The 22,269-nt window shown below is 42.7% G+C and overlaps 1 protein-coding gene across 2 annotated transcripts in view; it reads right to left on the bottom strand.

Annotated features, from left to right (window-relative positions):
- STON1 (stonin 1) overlaps positions 1-21,749 on the bottom strand; it is an 80,637-nt gene extending 58,888 nt beyond the window's left edge. For both annotated transcript variants that reach the window (XM_075863191.1, XM_075863190.1), the window contains exon 1: positions 21,433-21,749. The gene's annotated coding sequence lies outside the window, so the exon portion shown is untranslated. The remainder of the gene's footprint in view (positions 1-21,432) is intronic.
- Positions 21,750-22,269: the final 520 nt, after the last annotated feature.

The raw sequence follows: 22,269 nt of genomic DNA on the forward strand, positions 1-22,269 counted from the left end.
CCCTGGGCCATGTGCAGGAGGCCTAAAACCCATAAAGCTATGCAGAATATAAGAGAACATAAAATCAGAATTTTTAAAGTTTCCAAACATTGTTACATGCAATCTACTGATAAATAAAATATCTACTTTTGCTGACAGTTGTACCGCCTATCGCTGTACTGTATTCATATGTAGATTACAAAAACAATGTCTTTCCCTATAGCATGCAGAATGTCATAAATGGTTAATTTTGAACTTCATAAAAGCTAAACTCATTAAAAACCAAAAACATAAAAAAAAAAAAAATGTACAAATATAATTATTCATATGAAAATATTTACTATTATTGCGATCAACAATACGAAGAAATTGTAAGGCCCAATTCACACAGAGTTTTTTATGCTGATTTTGACGCGGAAACCACGTCGGAACAGCCATAAAACGTCTGAAACCTCCTTCCATTGATTTCAATGCGAGGCAGAGTAGTCTTTCCGTGGCGGCTTTTAGCCGCTCGCGGTAAAAAAAGTGGCATGCTCTTTCTTGCTGCAGTTACGCCTCTGACCTCCTATTGAAATCAATGGGAGGCAAAGAAAGCGTTTTTCAGCGCTCAATGGCCGTGGCGAAAACGCAGCGAAAATCACGGCAAGAAAACATAAAAAAAAAAAACTGAACAGCTCCTAAATGTACATTTATGCTACAAAATTATCCAAGCGAGACCGGTGATCCCGGACTTCCAGCATTTACATTGGTGACTTTGTCTATTTTTATTTACACTTTTGTGCTACCAAATGGAAAAAAAAACTCCAACAATATTTTCATCCAACATTTTAGTCAAAAATAAATAAACAAAGACTTTTATAAACACCAATAAAACCATCAAGGCCAATTTCCTAAACAAACAGTGAATTTCAGAGGAATCTGAAAGTAGGATTAAAAAAAAAAAAAAAAGTTTGTCAAAACAATTTACACTATAATCTCCAATCACGTCACAACTTTAACTCATTGCAGGTATATTATTATAGTTTATTCATAACATCTGTGGCGTCAGCCGCCGGCTACCCAAGTAGGATACAGATGTAGCAGAACCGAATTGGTCACATCATTTGCTCATATTTTATGAACATAGTAGCTATAGGGTATGTTCACACGGAGTGTTTTCAGGCATATTGTGAGGCGTTCACGCCTTGAAAAATGCCTTAAAAAAAACGGAAGCAGAATGCCTCCAGACATCTGGCCATTGATTTCAGTGGGAAATTTGGCGGTCTGTTCCGACGGGGTGTTTTTTACGCCTCGTTTTCCAAAAACGGCACGTAAAAAGACGCTCGCCAAAAAGAAGTGCATGTAACTTTTTTGGAGCAGTTTTTCATTGACTATAGAAAAACAGCTCCAAAATCATCCGTAAAAAACATTGCAAAAATCGCTTGAAAACCGCTCCGTATTTTCAGACGTTTTTGATTTTGTGTGCGCACATACCCTTAGAGCTCGCCCACACGCTGCAGAACTGCTGCGTTTTTTTCATCCAGATTTGGACGGCAAATACACAGCAGAATACAGTAGCAGCAAAGTGGGTGAGATTTAACAAATCTCATCCACACGCTGCATAAAAATTTTGGCTAAAAATTGACCCGCGGTGCATATTTTTCGGACTGCAGCATGTCAATTCCTGCTGCGGAAAGTGGACTGAATTGCTGCGTTATTAAGAGGAGATGTCACCATCTCACAAAAAAACGCCGCAAAATACGCACCATTTTCACCCGTAAAAACCGTCGGAAAAGTTTGCGAGTTTCAACGGAATTACTGCAGAAATTTTAATATATATGGTCCTGGTAATATAGTGCATGATGAAAAACTCATTGGACCAGCTCAGTTATACATATTTGAATGGAAAAAAATAAAAATAAAAAAAATAATTGACTAAAATCCTAAACGTTGAGGCATTTAACAAATCCAAACAATTTGACCATCTGTTATAAACAAGGCTCTGTTAAAAAAAAAAAAAAAAAAAAAAAAAAAAAATTCTTCTGAACTTACACAAGCATTTCATTTGCATGCACTCTTCCAGTAAAAATGTTCAGCCCTGTGGATACAAGAGTTCCCCAGCTGTGACCATGAATCATATAAAGAGCGCAGCTTTATAAAATAGCAAAAGGAACAGGAGTTTTATCAGCGAGCTAAATCAGGCAGAAAGGCTGCACCAGTGGGAAGGTCATCCTAGGCCCTGGGGCTATAAAGCACTGCCAGGCTTTGTGGTGAGATTCACATTACCCCGTTTGCATGGATTAATACATGGCTCTCGTTTGCGAGCCATCGACGCTCCCAGTAGATACACACTTCATTAAATCTCTCGGTTCTCCAATCCTTCATATTTATAGCGTTTTCAATACACACAATATGATAGGCACAAAAATTAGATAACTCCTGAGGTGTTTTCAGGTTCTTCTTCACGGCCTGAATTAATTTTACACTCTTTTCCTTCTTCCAAATAGCCTGACAACACTTTCTGTAGACAACACGAAAGCGGTTTCAGAAATTAAATTTTTATTGACTTCAAATGGAATTTCAATCCCGAAACGAAAAAATAATAGATCACATTTACTGCTTCGGTATTTTAAAGAGGCATGCCAAGTTTTCAGCTAATGCCCGTGCATGTTAATGGTTGTACGGTATAAATAAGCAATCCATTATAATTAAAGGAAGTTTATAGGGATTGTGAAGGATTAAAAAAAACATGGCTGCTTTCTTTCTAAGGTCCCATGTGCACGACCGTAGAATTAGTCCGTAACTACGGTCCGCAATTACGGACCAATTCACTTTTATTGACCATGGACACCTTCCTGTATATTTGCAGTAAGGTGTCTGGGCCATGGAAAGCCTTCGCCCAAAGTTAGGACTTGTCCGATCTTTTTCTTTTTACAGACCGTGCTCCCATACTTTGTATGGGAGGACGGGCAGAAAATGCAGCTGGCTGTCCGTGGCCGCGCCCTTAATCACGGACCAAGATTACAGGCACAGCCGTGTGCATGAGGCCTAAAACAGTGCTGCACTTCTTCACAGGTTGTTTGTGGTATTGCAACTCTGCTTCATTCACTTCAATATGCCAGACACGCTTCATGGACAGGGTGTGGCACAGACGCTGGAAGAAAGCAGCCATGTCTTCCCAATCCTGTACAACCCCTTTACGGTGCAGTCACGGTGCGTTTAGAATTTTCCTAATTAATCTACGACATCCCTCACACACCGTGATCATGTCTGTCATAGGCTTTGCATTAAAACTGCAGCCAGGACGCCACTTCTGCAATGTATTCTTGCAATCAACCTTGTGACCACAAAATCCGACATGGTAGGAAACGCAACTCCATCTCACTGTAGAGCCCTTGCCTTACAAATCCAGTAAATTGTTGACCAGATACAGATTGGTACTCTAAGGCCATGTTCCCACGTAGCTTAAATGCTGCGGAATTTCCGCAACGGAATTCTGTGCGGAAATTCAGCAGCATTTAGAGTGTCAGCAAAGTGGAGATTTAAAAAAATGTCATGCCCGCGCTGTGGAAAAAAACCCCACACAAAAGTTGTCCAGAAAGTGTTCTGCAGTGTGTTTTCCAATTCCGCTGCATGTCAGTTTAGGCTGCGTGTTCGGTGCAGAGATTCTGCGTGTTTGGCCCATAGACGTCAATGGAGAGCAGAAATTCTGCAACAGATTTATGTTGTTGCGGTTTATAAAGAGTTTAATCAGCGGAAACGCAGTAAAAAAAAACGCTTGAAATCCGCAGGTGCACATATACGTTGCTATAACCAATGTTTAACACTAAATACACAATATAAGCAGACAAAAAAAATAGTGCGGATTTCTGTGACAGATTTACCAGCGTAAAATCTGCAGCATATCCTGTGTGTGGGAACATAACCTAAGGCCCTGTTCCCACGTGTCGGTTACGTTGCGTAAAAACTGCGCAGCGTATCCGACCTGGAACCCGCAACACCTTCCGTCCGAAAAACCGAAAAGTGGTGCGGTTTTTCAAGTGGAATTTCTGCTGCAATAAGCAGCGCTGTGGAAAAAAAAAAAAGCTGTTAATGTCCATTCATTAATGTCCGTAATGACCATTCACTTCTATGAGCGTTACGAAAGCAGCGTAACTCAGCGGGTTACGCGGTTTTCGTAACTCCTGACCATATAGTCAGAAAGTGGCCGGGAGGCAGAGGGAGCAGAAATAGGTAGAACGGGGTTTAGATGGCCTCGTTCTAGCGATAGGTGAAGGTTCCAGAGGTGGGACCCGCATCTGTCTGACATTTATGACATATCCTGTGGATATGTCATAAATGCCTTATATGGGAAAACCCCTTCAAGGCCCTCCTTTATATAGTTCTTTGGCTTCAGCTCCGTTCCTGGTTTTGGTTTAAAATATACATGCAATAGCTGTATCCAATGTGCACTGTGTGAATAAGGCCTTAGGGCAGGGGTCTCAAACTCGACCGGGTAAGTGGGCCACTATATTACTATAATAATAATAATACTACATTACTATAATAGCGCTAGGTTTACAATTTGAGAGAGTTCTCCACGTGCTTATTTCAACAATACAGTTTTCCAGTTTAAGTGTCGCGAAATGCAGTCCGGCGGCTCAGTTGGCAGCGTTTGGCAGACACACGTCAAGATTGGGCAGCCCCTTTTTAGATAATACCAGTGCCCTCTGCGGATAATGCCACAGTGCCCTCTGCGGATAATGCCACACACCCACAGATGCTGCCACAGTGCCCTCCGCAGATGCTGCCACATACACCGCAAGTAGATAGCTCCATTGGGGCTCCCTCTAAGAGTGGAATCTCCAGCCAGAGCGTTACCGACGCTTTGGCTGGGGATTCCTCTGCTGTTGGAGCTCCTTACGTCACTGTCCATACACTGTTACGCAGAGCACTAGTAGGCTCTTCCTGGGACTCCAGCTGTGCTCCTGACATCACTGGGACTCCTGCTCTGGGGAAGCCCCTGAAATCACTGTCGATGTATGGACAGCGATGTCAGGGGATTCCCCAGAGTCCCAGAGCAGAGCCTGTACTAGCGCTCTGCTCGGGACTCCGCTCTGGGGAAGACCCTGACAACACTGTGCATATATGGACAGCTATGTCAGGGAATTCCACAGAGTGCCGAAGCAGAGCTGATACTAGCGCTCTGCACGGGACTCTGGCTTTGGGGAAGCCCCAGACATCACTGTCCATATGTGGACAGCGATGTCAGGGAATTCCACAGAGTTCCGGAGCAGAGCCTGTACTAGCGGCTCTGTGTCCCGCGGGCCGCAGAGGACTGCCCCAGGGGCCGCATGCGGCCCGCGTGCTTGAGACCCCTGCCTTAGGGTATGTGCATATAGTTTCTTCTGTCAAGCGAAAAAAATCGTGCCTCAAAAGCCCAGAAGGAAATTTTGACGCAATTTTGAAATACAAAAATTTTCTGATGCAGCTTTAAGGTGTTTTATTTTTAAAGCAAGTGGGAATAAAAGCGAGTGTTTTTTCCGCCGTCCATTGATTTCAGCGGAGGTTCAGAAGAGGAAACTGCTCCAATAAAGGGCACAATTATTATTATTTTTACGCAAGCAGACAAAAATTGTCCGGGAAAGAAAAAACGCCTATACTTTATATTGACATCAATAAAAGGGAGATTTGGGGCATTCTTGGCGCTTATTCAAACACGGATTCCGTATCAAAATCGGCAAAGTAAAAAAAAACAAAAAAAAAAAAAAAACTGTAAACTGGGATTTAGGGATCCAAGTTAGGACAGAAAATTTTGGTCGTATTCCGAGGGCTCATTGGAGACCCATTTTATGTACGGATCCAAAATACAGCGGTCATACCCTGCTATGGGCCCATATGGTGCCTCTGTGTGTCTTCGGTTTTATACAGAGGCTGTAAAAGGGGGTGGAGTAATAGCGGGGTTCACTTACTCGTGTCGCCCACTATTACCAACTCCTTTACATAGTAAATAACTCAAGTGGTTTTGTGAAAAATCTCAGATAGCACATTGGAATTGTGTTCCTAAATATTGCAAACGACAAACTCAGCTCTGTTACATCTGTATTCACAGTAAGAGGTAGGAACAGTATGGATACTATAGAATCTGTTTACAAAGATGTACAATCCTGTCTATTCCCTCCCACGTAATGTAATCTCATTTCTGCATCTATATGTCATTGCCTTCCCATATTATATACATCACCTTCGTAATATCCTTTATGCTGATACTTGTCTGATTGACAGTTACTTAGCAACATTTAGTCATACTAATTGGTTCACTTGTCTGTAAAATATGTTCAGCCGTGCAAAAACTAGGCCTATTCCATCATTAAATAAGAGGAATTGGCTTCCACACAGCAGGTTTGCATATTTCCACATTCATAACTAATCCAAATTGTCTCCTAAATATGTCTAGCGCCTAAATTCACCTTCAGCGTCTTCAAGTTGTGAGTTTCAGGAGTCTGTGGAATAATTGGCCTTGTACAGTAAGCAGAGACTCTCTGCCAAAACGTTTAATACGGGGACCAGCGCGTCAGCACCCGGCAAGGTCGGGCAAATGTCAGGGACTACTGCAGGAGGGACGGTCTATTGCCCACTACCTTTATGTCCCATGTAGTTTCTCCTACACAGGACATTGGGGTAGGGGCCAAACCGACACTATGGTGCTCAGAGGTTGCCTCTATATTTATTTAACAGGAGTTATCAATAAACATCACTAAGTACCATATCCGGAACTCTAAGTGATAGGTAAATGGATAAATAAAAAAAATTAAAAAAAAGGTCAAACAAATGCAATACCCATTATTGGTGTATGGTATTCTGGATGGGGAAAGAAGTTGAGGAATAGAGGGTTAACAGTATCCATCCCCCTAGGGGCCATTGATGGGGATCCCAAAACATACTAAAACCTTGTGCAGATGCATGGTATAGTTGAATGCACTGTCGGGTGTCGATATTCTCCTCTAAGCATTGCTCTGTACTTGCAACATCTGATGGAGAATGCCACTTTTTGGGGGGGGGGGGGGGGGTAAAAAAAATAATATATATCCATTTTCTTCTGTATGGAATCCGAAAGAGAATGCCTTCATATGCCCCTGTATGAGTTTAGAGGCATACGGAGATCTAGTAAAAGACCAATACACCCTTAGGCCCTGTTCACACTGAGTTTTTTTGCAGGCAGAAAAATCTGCCTCAATATTCCTTCTGGAATTTTGAGGCAGATTTTTCCCTGCCTGCACTTTATTTGCCAAGATTTTTGGCCATGCCCATTGAGTGCCGCAGGCATAAACCGCTGCTGGCAAAAAAACACTTTCTGCTTCCCATTGTTTTCAATGAGTGGTCACAGACAGAACCGCGGGAAGAAAGAGCATGTCTCCCCCCACCCTAAATATTAGTGAGGCGATTTTGGCCATTATTTGGGCGCTGTTTCATACGCAGTTTCTGCTCCAAGAACAGCACCAAAAAACTGTGAACTAGCCCTTAGGGTCCCCTATGAATATAAGTGCATAAGAAAAGGGCTACATGGGTGCATTTGCAAGAATATTTGGTCAGAAATGGACACTTGATGTATACTTTAATTTTAGCAAGACACTTGGTAAAACCCCTACAGCAACCCCCTCCTCCTCACTAAATGCAGACACTGAGTGGTTATGGGACCCAAACAACTCCCATAGTCATGATATATTTGAGGTGGGATAAAGCTTTTGTATTTGGACAGGCTCTATCTTTGTGAAAAGTTTCCCTGAAATGTGCTGAATGTAGGGGTCACTTTGTCTCCTGTTATAATGTGCTCTTTTTTTCTTATTTGTAGGCCCTTTAATGATTGTTGCAGTTGTCCGAGGCGCTTTGGGCACCCTCTGCCCGTGGGCTCTCAGGTAGTGCCCAAATGTCTGAATGGTCAGACAAGTGCTGCTTCTAACAAGGCGGCGATCAAGTAAGGTTGTGAATGTAGACGGATATCTGTGTAAAGTCAATTTTTTCAAGGATATCATAGATAAACCCCTACTTTACATGAATATAACAGACTACCACTTATTTTTTAACGGTCTGGTATAAAAATTAAAAAATAAATAAAAGCTGGCAGAGCAACCCTCAAGATGATGAAAAGAGTCCTTGTGGGCAACCTCTCCTCGACGGATTGCGATTCCCAGGAAATTGCCATCTCCTCCTGCTTCTCTCCATCTTCTCCGGAGGCAAAACTGAACTGATATTATTTATCTGGATTTTTGTATTTTTATCTATTTTTTTTACGTTAGTGTCCCAAAGCTCCAATCTAATCCTCAGTAGGCTCAAGTGGTTGGCGAAAGTCACTGGTGGTTCACAGACATTCATCCATAAATATGGGGTATGTCCATAGATCCCTAGACCCATGGGAAGGTATATGTAGAAAACCAGGGCCCTACTTTCCAGGAATTACTTTCTACAGTGGGTATACCAGTATTGTGGAGTAGTACATAGACGCTCTTTCATTAAACCATCCCCACAAATAAATTGAGAGGAAATCATCATAACTGCAAATTAAGGCCGGATTCACACGAGCGTGTGCGTTTTGCGCGAGCAAAAGGTCCATAACAGCTCCGTGTGTCAGCAGCATATGATGCGTGGCTGCGTGATTTTCGCGCAGCCGCCATCATTATGACACTGTTTGTAAACAGAAAAGCACGCGGTGCTTTTCTGTTTTCATTCATAGTTTTGACTACTGTAAAGTGCGTCCGTGTGCCGTGCGCGGTTTTCACGCACCCACTGACTTCAATGGGTGCGTGATGTGCGAAAAGCGGGCAAACATAGGACATGTCGTGAGTTTTACGCAGCGGACATACGCTGCGTGAAAATCACTGACAGTTTGAACGGCCCCATTGACTAACATAGGTCCGTGCGAGGCACGTGAAAATCACGCGCGCTGCACGGACGTATTATACGTTCGTCTCAATAAGCCCTAACCCCATGTATTCCACATCACAGATGCAGATATCATGTCTCATAGAAGTCAGGGAGAACTTTGCGGCTTCTCTACAAGCCGCCCAGATAAGTAAACCTAATTTCCTGACTTCACAAAGGGACAGCAATTCCCAGCCTACAGAGCACTTCACAGCTTGTTCATAGCAAGAGGGAACTGTCTGGTATATGACATGGTGGAAACCGTATTTCCGGAATCTAAAATATATTTATGTTCGGAAATAATGAAGAGGATGAGACATTACAATCTACATTGTTGTGCCGTCTAACTCTCCTCCATAAAATAATGGCTAGCTCCTGCAAAAACCATGATGCCTTTTCCTCATTATTACTCGTTCTCCATCACAGTAGGCAAGATAATCTCATAATGCAGAATGGTTTTATATTCCGAATACTACATGCCAACAAAAAAAATTATTCACATATATTTTCAGGTCTGGTCATATACTTTGTCCGTGCTTGTGGTCAAAACAGGGATTGGATCAGAGATTGTCATTTCTACTCTTCGAGGGATGTTCTCTGGCTAGACGGCAGCTTAAGCGGCACAGTTTTTCTCAGCAGCCTAAGGCATCATGCACACGACCGCTTCCGTCTTGTGGAGCGCAAAACCCAAATCCTAGTGGCTTTCGAGTGCTGTCCGTTTTTTACACTAGAATGGGTGAGACGGACCGCAAACACGGACAAGATTGGACACGTTGTATAATTTGGATGAACGGACACCCGGATCGGCAAAAACACGGTCGTGTGCATGGCTCCATAAAAAGGAGTGGTTCAGTGTGCTATCCGCAAAAAAAATAACAAAATGGACAGAACACTGAAGAAAACAACTGTCACGTGCATGAGCCCTAAATCATGACTCCAGGCCACAATAGGCTTTCATAGGGTGTGTGTCCTAATGTGGGTGGTTCAATACAACGGTTTTAATCTTCACTTCACCCCATGTTCTCCTACGTGCTGTTCACGTCATCAGTGATGGCCAATAAGTAGATCACAATTTATAGGACGACCAGAAAACCAAGAGCAGGGACCAGTAGATATCAGACTCTCGCATTGGAAGGTCTCGATTAAAAAAAAAAAAAATTCAGCTACAATAGTCTATCTGAAAATTAATTACAGTTACTAAGAATGCAAAATTATTGTTAATAATTGAAAATGTGTTAAGTCCAGGCTATGCTGAGATTATGGTTGCAAGTTTGAAGTGAAAATAGCGGGACTGTTTTTTTTTATCATAGGAATTTTTTGCTGCATGGCCCTGGAATTACAGTATCTAGAGCAAGGAACAACAAACAAACAGAGTAGATGGCTCATTGGTCTCAAAGGGTGAAAAAAAGATTTCTTCTCAAATTCCACATATGGCAATAAGGTGAGTTCCCTGGATCAGTCACTTCGACATTCCTTGTATGGAAGGTACCAAGTCATAAATCTGTGTAACAAATCACACCCTCTCCTTGTGACAGTGAAAACATCTTTCCAGAAGTCTCTACGGCCGTCCTGTGGTCACCTTAACTTTTGTGTAAATAGGATTTTTTCCAAGCTTAGCAGTCCGCCCAAAACAACCCAAGTTTCTGAAGTTTTCTTTTCCCTTCATTTGATAATAATGTAGTGCCCAGGGATTGTTTTCTGGTTTCAAGAAAATTAAGTTTAATCTTTTTACAATGAAAAGTTCTACCATTATCTAATATACTTTTGGCCATATATACGAAGACTGGCATTCAATACGTGTGTGAACATACCCTTAGGATCATGGAAGATTTACTGAAAGAGGTCTGGTCAGTCTCAATACAGGAAACTAAATTTGATTCCCAAATGTGAATTTTTTCTAAGATGGCAGATGCTTCAATGGGGGTTTGGTTAGGTCTTCTTCTTCAGTGTGTGTACATATATACTGATCAACCATAACATTAAACCCACCTGTAGGCACCCTTATTCCACCAAAACAGCTCTGACCCGTCTAGGCATGGACTTCACAAGACCTCTGAAAGTGTTCTGTGGTATCTGGCACTAAGACATTAGAAGTACATCCATTAAGTCCTATAAATAGCGAGGTGGGGCCCCCAAGGACCGGACTTTTTTTTTTCAAGTGTATCCCGCAAATTCTTGGTTGGATTGTGATCTGGGAAATTTTAAGGCCAAGTCAACCCCTTGGTCCTCAAATCATTACTGAACAATGTTTGCAGTGTGGCTGGCGCCTTATTCTGCTGAAAGAGACCACTTCCATTAGGCAATACCGTTGCCATGAAGGGGTGTAATTGACTGCAACAATGTTTAGGTAAGTGGTACGTGCTAAAGTAACATCCACATTAATTAACCCAAGGTTTACCAGCACAACATTGCCCAGAGCGTCACACTGCCTCCATCGGCTTGCCTTCTACCCATAGTGCATCCTGGTGCCATCTCTTCCTAAGGTAGCAACGCACATGCACTCATCCACCCACATGATGTAAAAGAAAAGATGATTCATCAGACCAGGCCACCTTCTTCCATTGCTCCAAGGTCCAGTTCCGACACCCACATGCCATGGGATGACTACGCAGCCCCAAACACAGCAAGCGGTGATGCACTGTGTGTACTGTCACCTTTCTATCATAGCCAGAAGTAACTTTTTCAGCAATTTTTACTAGAGTAGATCTTCTGCATGATTGGACCAGATGGGCTAGCCTTGGCTTTATGCTCGCATCAATGAGCCTTGGGCACCCCTGATCCTGACATTGGTTCACCGGTTGTCCTTCCTTGGACCACTTTTGGCAGGTACTAACCTCTGCAAACCAGTAACACCCCACAAGACCTGCCATTTTGGAGATGTCTGACCCAGTCATCCAGCCATCACAATTTGGTCCCTTATCAAAGTCGCTCAGATCCTTACGCTTGCCAATTTTTCCTGCTTCCAAACCTTCAACTTCATGAACTGACTGTTCACTCGATGTCTAATATATCCCACCCCTTGACAGGCGCCATTATAGCAAGAATTAATGTTGTTATTTGCTGCACCTGTCTGTGGTTTTAATGTTATGGCTGATCGGTGTATACTAGGATCATTTCGATTGACCCCCTTGTCCTTTTCTACCTCTATATACTGGGCTACAACATTCTATAGACATCTACTGTATGTAGTTCTGGGTAATTCAGACGAAGAGTTAAATCAAATTGCACATTTTAACGATATTTTTTTCCTGCGACTTCGGTTTGGGTCTTGGTACTCGTGATTTCATTGCTAGGGCGCTGTCCGGTAACTAATTCTCGGAGTAAAATTGGTAGAAAAACTTCGTTTTTGTCGTTATTGTTGGCCGCAACCGATGTCTCGCAGTCATCTGGCCAAGTCTGAATAAGCAACTCGAGTGCAGTGTCAAAAGGAAACAGCAAGAACATATTCAAAAACTAGCCCGGGTTGAAACAGAGCAAAACACAGTGTAAGGGGCACAAACAAAATAAGACCAACCGAGGTCAGCAACCCAAACAAGTTACATAGGGGTCACAAACTAATAGCATAGTCAAACAATCTGGGGAAACACAAGGTTAGGCTAGATTCACACGAGCGTGGGGAAACTCGGACGTGAAAAACGTGACATTTTTCATGTCCTAGGTGGTCATCTTGTAGTCTGCCAAGGAAGTTAAGTTAATGGAGAAACACAAAAGGTGACATCATGGATCTTGAGGCATTGCCTGACATAATCGTCCATGTAGCTAATAGATATTTATCATATGATTGTTTGTTTCATGCTGACTGTCAGCCATCCGAAAATGCCAGTGCTATGATTTAATGCCGAACATAATTAAGAGAATATACACACTAATTTCTCATAGATTTTAATTAGCAAGTTCAATAACAAACTACTAAAAAACTGAACATAAAATACAAGTTTATGTAGAAAACTTATTAAACTAATTTGTTTAGAACGTACAAAGATTTCCTTTCCCTGTATACTGCCTGGGCAGCGCTCAGTTTGCTGCGGATCTCATCTACTAATAACAGTGCTGTAAAATAATTCAGCAATCTAACACAACATCTGGTCAGATGTGGACCCGTTCTATAAAGTGGAGGTAAAGGTTCTTCATACAAAGATAGAAGACACAAATGTACAAGACGTTATGAAAAATTGTTAGGCTCCAACCCCAGTGATCTGCAGAATAAAGGGACTACGGCACCCAAGCGACTGCTGCATCCCCTTATTTCTTTACACAGGCACAGTGCCATATATAGGTGTGGCTGTCCCTGGTACTGCAGCTTAGTACCATTCATTTGAGCAGAAGCACCAAGCTGCCCATATGAGCGAAACTGACAAAGAAGAGAAACTTACGACTGCTGGAGCTCTGCAGCCTTTTTATTCTGCTAATGGCGGGGCTCCCAGGGGTTGGACTCAACTGATCAAACATTAATGGCCTATTCTAGAGGACCTGTCACCTCTCCTGACAGGTATATTTTAGTACATTCCTGTATTTCCCATGAAATAACAATTCTGGAACATATTTTCTTAGAACTCTGCAATGTACCGTTCCTCCATTATTCCTCCTAGAAATGTATGAATAAATTGACAACTTTGTATTACCGTTCCCCTTGTCAAAGGGGCGTGTGGCTACAGTTGGTCAGAACTGATTGGATCACGTCAGTCTGTGTAGAGACACACCCCTAACTGGTAACACCCAGTTGTCAATTTATTCATATACTGTATTTCTGGGAGAAATAACAGAGGAACAACAACACAGAGCTCGAAGAATAGATGCTCCAGAATTGTTATTAGACACATCAGGAGAGGTAACTGGTCCTCTAGTCTGTGAGGAATCCGTAACATCGCGGCCCGCACGGATCCACCTCGGACGTGGAAAAATGCAGTTTTTCACTTCCGTGGTGGGCTACATTCGTGTGAATGTAGCCTTAGGGTGAACAATAAAACTGCTGTATTTGTGCTTTTTACCTTTCTTTCCACGTAGTTATGTCCAAAGTTATTAGTTAAATGGATTTCTATTGAACTTCCGCATTGAATATCTTACAGATTTGCATAAATAGCAAATCCCTTATAGGTTATCAAAATCACTTTTATTAACTGCAGATATCATCCAAGGCTGCTGGGAAAATTTTTACATTTCCAAAAATTAACCAGATTATACATTTGCAATTTGCTAACAGATTGTGATTACAGCATAATTTTGCAAAATTTAATGTTTGAAAAATTGACAAATACAAAAATCTCCAGCTATCTGTGGACTTACATAAACAACTATTTCCTAATATTAGTTTTAGTAACAGAACTACTCCCACTGGAAACAGGAGCAGTAAAAAAGAAAAGAAGCAGACTGAGAAAACTTCATATTCCCTGGGGATTCCCTGTCATTCTGCCAGCAGCCTATTGACTGATTTACAACAGCCTGTAGTCTAGAATGAAAAGTGCCACATTGAGCTGTATGTGTGGCCAGCATTAGACTGGGGCTCCTTGGACCTAGAATCTAGGCCCGCCGTCCATCCTCACGGATCAGGTGTCCACTTTAAATTGCATTGTAATCTTTATGGTTCTCAATGAACGCAAAGAGGGATAACCTGTGCAACAAATGTATTAGGCTGGATTCAGACGAGCACATTACGGCCGTAATGGACGGAGCGGAGCGTATTTCGGCCGCAAGTCCCGGACCGAACACATTGCAGGGAGCCGGGCTCCTAGCATCATAGTTATGTACGACGCTAGGAGTCCCTGCCTCTCCATGGAACTACTGTCCCGTACTGAAAACATGATTACAGTACGGGACAGTTGTCCGGCAGCGAGACAGGGACTCCTAGCATCGTACATAACCATGATGCTAGGAGCCCGGCTCCCTGCAGTGTGTTCGGTCCGGGACTTGCGGCCGAAATACGTTCCGTCCATTACGGACGTAATGTGCTCGTGTGAATCCAGCCTTAACGTTAAACCATGGATCTAAACACGCTCAACCCCTGTCCCTACACACCCAGTTCCATTTGTGCCCCACACAGTAATAGTGCCCTCCTTTGGGTACCAAACAGTAATCGTGCCCCACACACTTTCATAGTGCCCTCTTTGTGTGCCACACAGGAATAGTGTTGCTGCACTTATCTCCTTAGTGCCTCATCACAGTAATGATCTCCCCTTAGTGCCTCCCCACACAATACGAATTCCCCATACTGCCCCCTCATACACACAGTATGATGCCCTTATAGTGCCTAGCCCACAGTATAATGCCCGATGGTAGCCCACACAGTATAATGTCCCATAGTAGCCCACACACAATATAATACCCCCATAGTGCCTTTTATACACAGTAAAATGCCTCTAAAGTGCCGCCCCGCACAATAATTCCGCCATAGTGCCCCCTACACAGTTGTATTAGGGGTCTATTTTCATGTCAGAGCCTCGGGCCACCGCAGTATCCTCTGGTACTTGGTCAGTCTGAGCCTCTGTGCCGCTACTGTCACTATAATTTGTGAGTACTACAGAAACAAAAGCTCCTCCATACAGAGCGAAATTCATACATTAAACTTGTATTGTGCTGCAGACAGGAAATATGAAGAACATTTAGTTGCTAGGATTGAGGACAGCCGCCTTCCTGTAACAATGACTCGTCCTGTATTAGGAGTAGGGCTCGTTGAGCGATTGCCTATAGTAAGTGAAGACGTCCTGACAACAGCGCAGCAATAATAGTGGCAATGACCATCAACGCTTTCCTATGAACAAAATTACTTCCCTTTATAACAAAATGCCTCATCTATCCCGCTGGCAAAAAAAAAAGACAGACAGTTACAGTCCTGTATAAGAAGGACTGAGCCATAATGTTGTTATTATGTCCTTCAAAAGACATTCTAGATACAGGATGAGTTTATATAAAAAGAAAACCCAGCTGTCATATTGGATTTTAACTTTGTGCACGACTTGTAGGATGAGTAACAAAAATCAGGATTGAATGCCGGGGTAGGGGTGCAATTCACAAAATTGGCAATATAGAATTTGCAGATATTTATCATTATTTTTAGATCAAATTCCGGTCGTGATGCAGATGCATTTTAAATAGATGCCGATTTAAATGGTTAAGAAAGAGCTGTTCTGCGGTTATTAAAGGGGATGCCTCATCTGGGCATACAATTTCCCTGCAGCGGCCACTACAGGGGAATTGTAGTATTACATGCCGTTCATTCAAATAAATGGCCAACCATGTGGGTGGTCAGTGTCTGCAACAGCACTGCTCTTAGGGTCTCGCTCTGATTTAGTTCCTGAATGGGGGACCCCTCCCCCATTTATGACGTCCGTATGCCGTAATAGAGCACATGGATGGACTGGGATTGTCTTGCTGAGAAAACCCTTTAACATCTGAATTTTAGTCTATATAGCAAGCTGTAAAGGAAGCCTTGTCCATCACCGCGCTTGGTTATCAGAGCTTCAATCATGTTGCACCACCGAGACATCTAATTCAGATAAGTGACTGTGGTGTGCACCCCCATCAAATACTGAATTTGGAATACTTTGAAGTAAACGCTCTTGGCACCCACTGTAATAACCCTTTATAGGAGCTTCCTTGAGTAGCAGTACAGTGTTGGGCACCCTGTTTGGCACTATACAACTCCTATAGTTCTACCGATATTGAGTGGCAGTAAGGGAGGGACTTGCCCTATCCCTTATCCAGGTATCTAGGACACCCATTGTAGGAAGAGGAAAACGGGAGGTGGAAATGATCCGGCTGGTCTACAATGTCAATAGAATTGGTGGTGGGATGGAGGGAATGCATGGCGCCAACTCCCAATCTAATACAGCATTTTCCACCACACTGTACAAGTACCTGCAATAGTAGGAGGGATGTTCATATGTAGCGGTAATTATTTAGCATTTTTCACTTTTATTATATTTACGTGACTATGTATGTAATGCGTTAATGTATAGATAGAATTTCCAGGGACAGATGAGGAACCCTACTAGATTTTACTTGGTTTAAAGGCAACGCTCGGTCACTACAAATAGTAAATTTGGATTTGGTACCTAGGGCTTAACATTATGTTTTACAGCTACGATTATTATTACTAGTATATTTTAATCTGCCTTACACTATTTTCCTATACATTATTATTTGATCTACCACTCGCTGGTTACTGCAGCTGGGCAATGAATGGATTCATCTACCACCCACCAGTCGCTGTACATCTCTTCCTAGCTCACAGCAGGTTTATCTACCACCCGCTAATTGTCGATAATTTACTGGTCTAGATCATCAACCTCAAGCTTCCTGATCAACCTGAAGTTGTCCTGCGTTTTGGACTAGAACGTGTACCCTTATACACTTACCATAAGGCTACATGCACACGTTGCATAATTTGGTGCAGAAAATCCGCAGGTAATTCCACAGGTAAAGACCGCAACTAATAGTGTGGTTTTTTTATGCGATTTTTAAGTTTTGACGTCTAAATAGGTGCGGTTTTATGCAGCGGATTTTGGTGCGATTTTTTTATAAACTTGTCAGATACAATTCGCAAGTGGAAATGAAAGATCAGTTGACATGCTGCAAATTTTAAAATACGCACCGCGTGCGGAAAAATTCCGCAACGTGTGGATGAGATTACTTGAAATCTCATTTACTTTGCTGGTAGTGTATTACGCTGCGGATGTTCTATAGGAAAATCTACTCTGCAAATCCGCACATCATACACATCGTGTGCATTTGGCCTACGGGTGTTGACCCGGAATATGAGGCTTTAGGCACATTACGAGTCTTGGAACTTTTCGTCTACAAGTAAATGGCTACATTTAACTTTGTGCATGACTTGCAGGATGACTAACAACGCAGGATTAAATGCCTGGGTAGGGATGAAATTGACAAAAATGGCAATAGATAAACTCAATGGGACTTTGACTTGGCAGATGTAGAGGATTACGTGAATATCTATGCCAGAGATAAATGATGGATTAGGCTTGTATACCCTGTGTTTTCAGGGAGTATCCTATACTTAGGATAGGCTGTCAATGTTTGATCGTGGGGGAGGGGGTGGGTTAGTCCAACTTTTTAAGCTTCAGCATCACTCTTCTAGGTCTCACTGAAGTGATCACTGCTGCGCACTGAACTATTAGCCACAGCATTGGTCGCCTCAGCCGCTCAGCCTGTATCTCAATGCACCAAAAGTTTTCCTTTTAAAGAGGTATTCCAGCAATAACTCTATATAAGAACAGAATAAGCCACATGGGAGTGCTCAGCGGTTTCTCTAACTCCCATAGAGTTGTCTGAAATGATCGTCACTTCATACAAACTCCTCAGCACAGTCACGCATGTCGGGGAGACGGTGTGTGGGGTGATGTCCCCTGTTTGAATAATTCGTGGGGGTCTTCGCGGTGAAGCTCCTATAGATTTAACACTTATCACCTAACGGATACAAATTTTCTGCTGGAATACCCCTTTAACTTTGTACATGATCAATTTAAAGGCATTCAATGCTTTCTACTATAGAGCATGTCCCCGCAAAATCATTGTCCGCCAGACTCCCTCGTTGCAGTATCTCAGTATAGGTAGCTAGATTTTCCATTCAGGAAAGCGGTCTTGACCTAAGTGGGTACTGTAATGGTGGGCATATTGGATGTCACTGGTGGTCATCTCCGTTCTAATATATGAGGAGTTACACTCCCTAATAACTGATCTCATGAAGCTTTTCTTCAGGGTTGATTTATTTGCTTGCTCTCCCTGCGTGTTTGTCCAGACAGCTTGTCTGTATAGATACAATACAAGCATAGAAAGCAAACACCACAACATATCCATACAGATAAGCCGTGTGAACCAGCGCGCAGCGGGCGTAAATAAATAATTGGATCCTCTTTGCATTCGGCAGTTCACAAGATCAGCTCTTTTGTGACCACAGAATACAGTTTTGTTATATCATTGTGACACCTACTGGTATTCCTGGATCACAAAGAATTGAGTTTTGTAAAAGCGGAGTTTATTGTCTTTATTTTGTGTGTACATTTTATAGTAAAAAAAATTATTGTAAAGAGCACCTCACATGAGACGGATCAGTATCTACTGTCTAACTAAGCTCTACTCAAAAGGGGTTCTGTGCTATCTAAAAGGGGCTGTCTCCGAATTACAACCCCTGCCCATTTGCCCTCTCGTTCGAGACCCTCCTCTATCCGCCAGGACTGGCGAACTTCAGCTATCCATGTATTACAGGGATGGCCTTTCATCTGAAGAGCCAACGTGATGATTTCCCCTGCAATGGCTGGCCGGGTAAGGCTTCTCCCGGGACAATCGGCTGTTTGCCAGGGGTGCAGGGAGCCGGGTCTGATGAGACAACACTATAATGTACAATAATAATAATAAATAATAATAATTAATTATACTAATTACGATTTCAACTTTTTTTAATTTTGAACTGCAACACCAAGTGGCACCAAAATTGTAGTTGACTGCGTCTCCAGCGTTTCTTCCAAGGGACGCAATGCTTAATTAAAAAAAGGGCATTCTGTCAACGCCGCTGCTCAGAAGAAAATATAGGTCTCGAACAGATCCATTTTATTTGTCTTAGGTCAGGATCACGCACACAATTTTGATGCAGTATTTGTGATAGTTTTTGCCCATGCTTTTTATCCAAACACAGAAGTGGTTACAAATCAAAGTAGATGCATCAGTTTTTTCTAAATACCTTTTGTTCCTTTTAGGCTCTGTTCACACAGTTTTTTATAGGCAGAAAATTCTTCCTCAAAATTCCGTTTGGAATTTTGAGGCAGAGTTTGCTCTGCCAGCACACCGTTTGCCGCCGCGTTTTTTGCTCATGCCCATTGAGCGCCACAGGCAAAAAAAATACGCTTTCTCTGCCTCCCATTGTGTCAATGGGCGGTCAGAGACGTAAACACCCGAAGATAGGGCATCTCGCTTCTTTTTCCCGCAAGCTTTTTTTACTGCTCGCGGGGAAAAAAGCGCCTCCACCTCCCATTGAAATCAATTTCGGAAGTTTTTTGGCGCGTTTTCAGATGTTGTTTCCGCATCAAAAAAAACATGTAAAAAAAACTCAGTGTGAACAGGGCCTTAGATCCACTTTTGGTTTTGACTAAAAAAACAGTGCTAAAAAAACTGCCACAAAAACGGTGTGTGATCCCGACCTGAAAAGGGCTGTACAAAATGAACCATTATCAACAATTCACAGGATAGATTATAATTGTCTGACGGCTGGAAGCTCCAGTACTGGGACCCCCACTGATCGCAAGAACGGGGGGATCCCAAACTCTCCATTCCTCATCACTGCACCCCAGCAGTGAAGAGGAGCCAGAATGGAGCGCCAGTCAATTGCGCCCTGCCGCTCAATTCATGGTCTATGGGGCCGACAGAAACAGCCAAGCGCTGCTCCAGTCAATGTCAGGAACGCAGGGTTTGGGACCCCTATTCTCACGATCAATGGGGTCCCAGCCAACAGACAATTATCACCTATCCTGTGAATAGGTGATATTTGTCAAATCTGGTAGAACTCCTTAAAAAAAATTATGATGATGAATTGGGGACCATCTTTACGGTGTCTTGAAACAGTCATGTTGCAGCCCAATAAAAGGAAATGAGGATCTGACCAAGTTACTCACTGAACTTTTACTGGGATCGCAGCCTTATAACAATCCATGCTGGGTATCCATTGTGCGTTTTTGTGGCAGATTCGTCCATAGTGGCCAATAATCATACGGCCAGAATAAGAGATCTGTGGTATATGCCATGACAGGATGTTGGACAATCATTACAATAGACGTACTGTAGGGGCACATTTATTTGTGTATTTATGCCAGTTTTCTGGTAAAAAAAAAAAGAAGGATTCTAAAAATGTACATTTGGGGCCGAACACCATATTCACAAAGCCCCTGCGCCCCTTTATCCCAGAAATACAAATATGTTGGAAAAAGGGAGAAAGGCTTCCAAGTCACACAGAGGGCCACTCATTTCTTAAAGACTTCTGACACTTTGCAAATTACTGAAATACTTCTTCAGATCTTCAAAACTTTTTTTTTTTTGTATGACTAGTTTTATATAGATGCAGCAGAGCTCTGTTTGTCATTGAACTCTTCAGGCTGAACGGTTAATGCACCTTAATGACTTCAGATAATGTAGAAGGTTTACTGCAGTCCCATGTAAAACTACAGAAAACATATTGTGATACTACAATCCACTTTGCTAAATGACAATTTCCGCTCAGCTCTATTTGCGGCTCAGCACTACAGATGTAGCAGTGCTTAACTTGTCATGTAACTCTTTTGAAATTCATGGCAGTCCTATGAAAAACTACAGATTGTCTTTTACCAGAAACAGCTGTAATTCAGTAATCCAGATGGCATAGCAGTGCTGAATTTGTCACTTAAAAAGTGTTCAGAATTCCTGTGCGGAGTAAACATAATATTGTCAATTTATCTGCAGTCCTAGGACACATCATGATATCACAAAGAGTTGTGCCAAATACCAAACTCAGCTCTGCTACATCTGTAGGTAATGTCAGAAATACATAAGGAGTCATAGTGAATATTGGATGCGTTACATGGGGGTAGGGGGACTCACTTGTTCTGTTGGTGGATCTGGATGAGCAGGATTTAGGCCGGGACTGTATGATCCGGATGAGGGATGAGTTGGTTCATGTGCAGCTGCTGTCGGGTGTTCTGCTGTGAGTCCTCAGGGACAGGGTGATGCTGCGGCTGCTGCCCGTGATGTGGAGGGGGAGGCTGCATCTGACAGAGGAAGTTCAGCTCTACAACAACAAGAGAAAGGGGGAAAAAAAAACTTTGCAGCCTGGAGAACTCTGTGCAGGAAGCAGAGACTTTCCAGGAGCCGTGATGTCAGCCCCTGTGTGTCTGTACCAGGCCCAGGCTCATGTTCCCTCTAAGCTGTGTGCTCTGGAAAGGAAAGAGTTAAAAGGACATTCTAATGAGGACTCCTCCCTACATAGATGATTTCACCGTCAGCTGGATTTTAATTTTTAACACTGTAATTTCCAGATTTCACAGTTAGTCCAGGCCAAATCCTATCCATCCATCCATATCTCTCTCTAACCAGGATTGAATCCTAGGGTAGGATGGAAAAATTGCGCTTTCTTTGGTTACTCCACTCGCTACACCTCGAAATATTTAAACCACACCATCAACACAAATAGGAAAATTAAATTGGAACATAGAAACGCCTAGTTATGTGGTAAAAGACGGGCATACTCTCGCCTTTAGGCCTGATTCACACAAACGTGTTAAACGTCCGTGGGGCGGCCGTTGAAACAGTGGCCGTCCCACGGACCTATGTAATTCAATGTGGCCGTTCACACAGCCGTTGTTTCAACGGACCATGTGAAGGGTCCATGAGAAAATAGGACATGTCCGTTCTTTTCACGCATCCCTCCATAGACTCTCA

This window comes from Rhinoderma darwinii, chromosome 4 (genome assembly GCF_050947455.1).
Source record: "Rhinoderma darwinii isolate aRhiDar2 chromosome 4, aRhiDar2.hap1, whole genome shotgun sequence".
Lineage (NCBI taxonomy): Eukaryota > Metazoa > Chordata > Amphibia > Anura > Rhinodermatidae > Rhinoderma > Rhinoderma darwinii.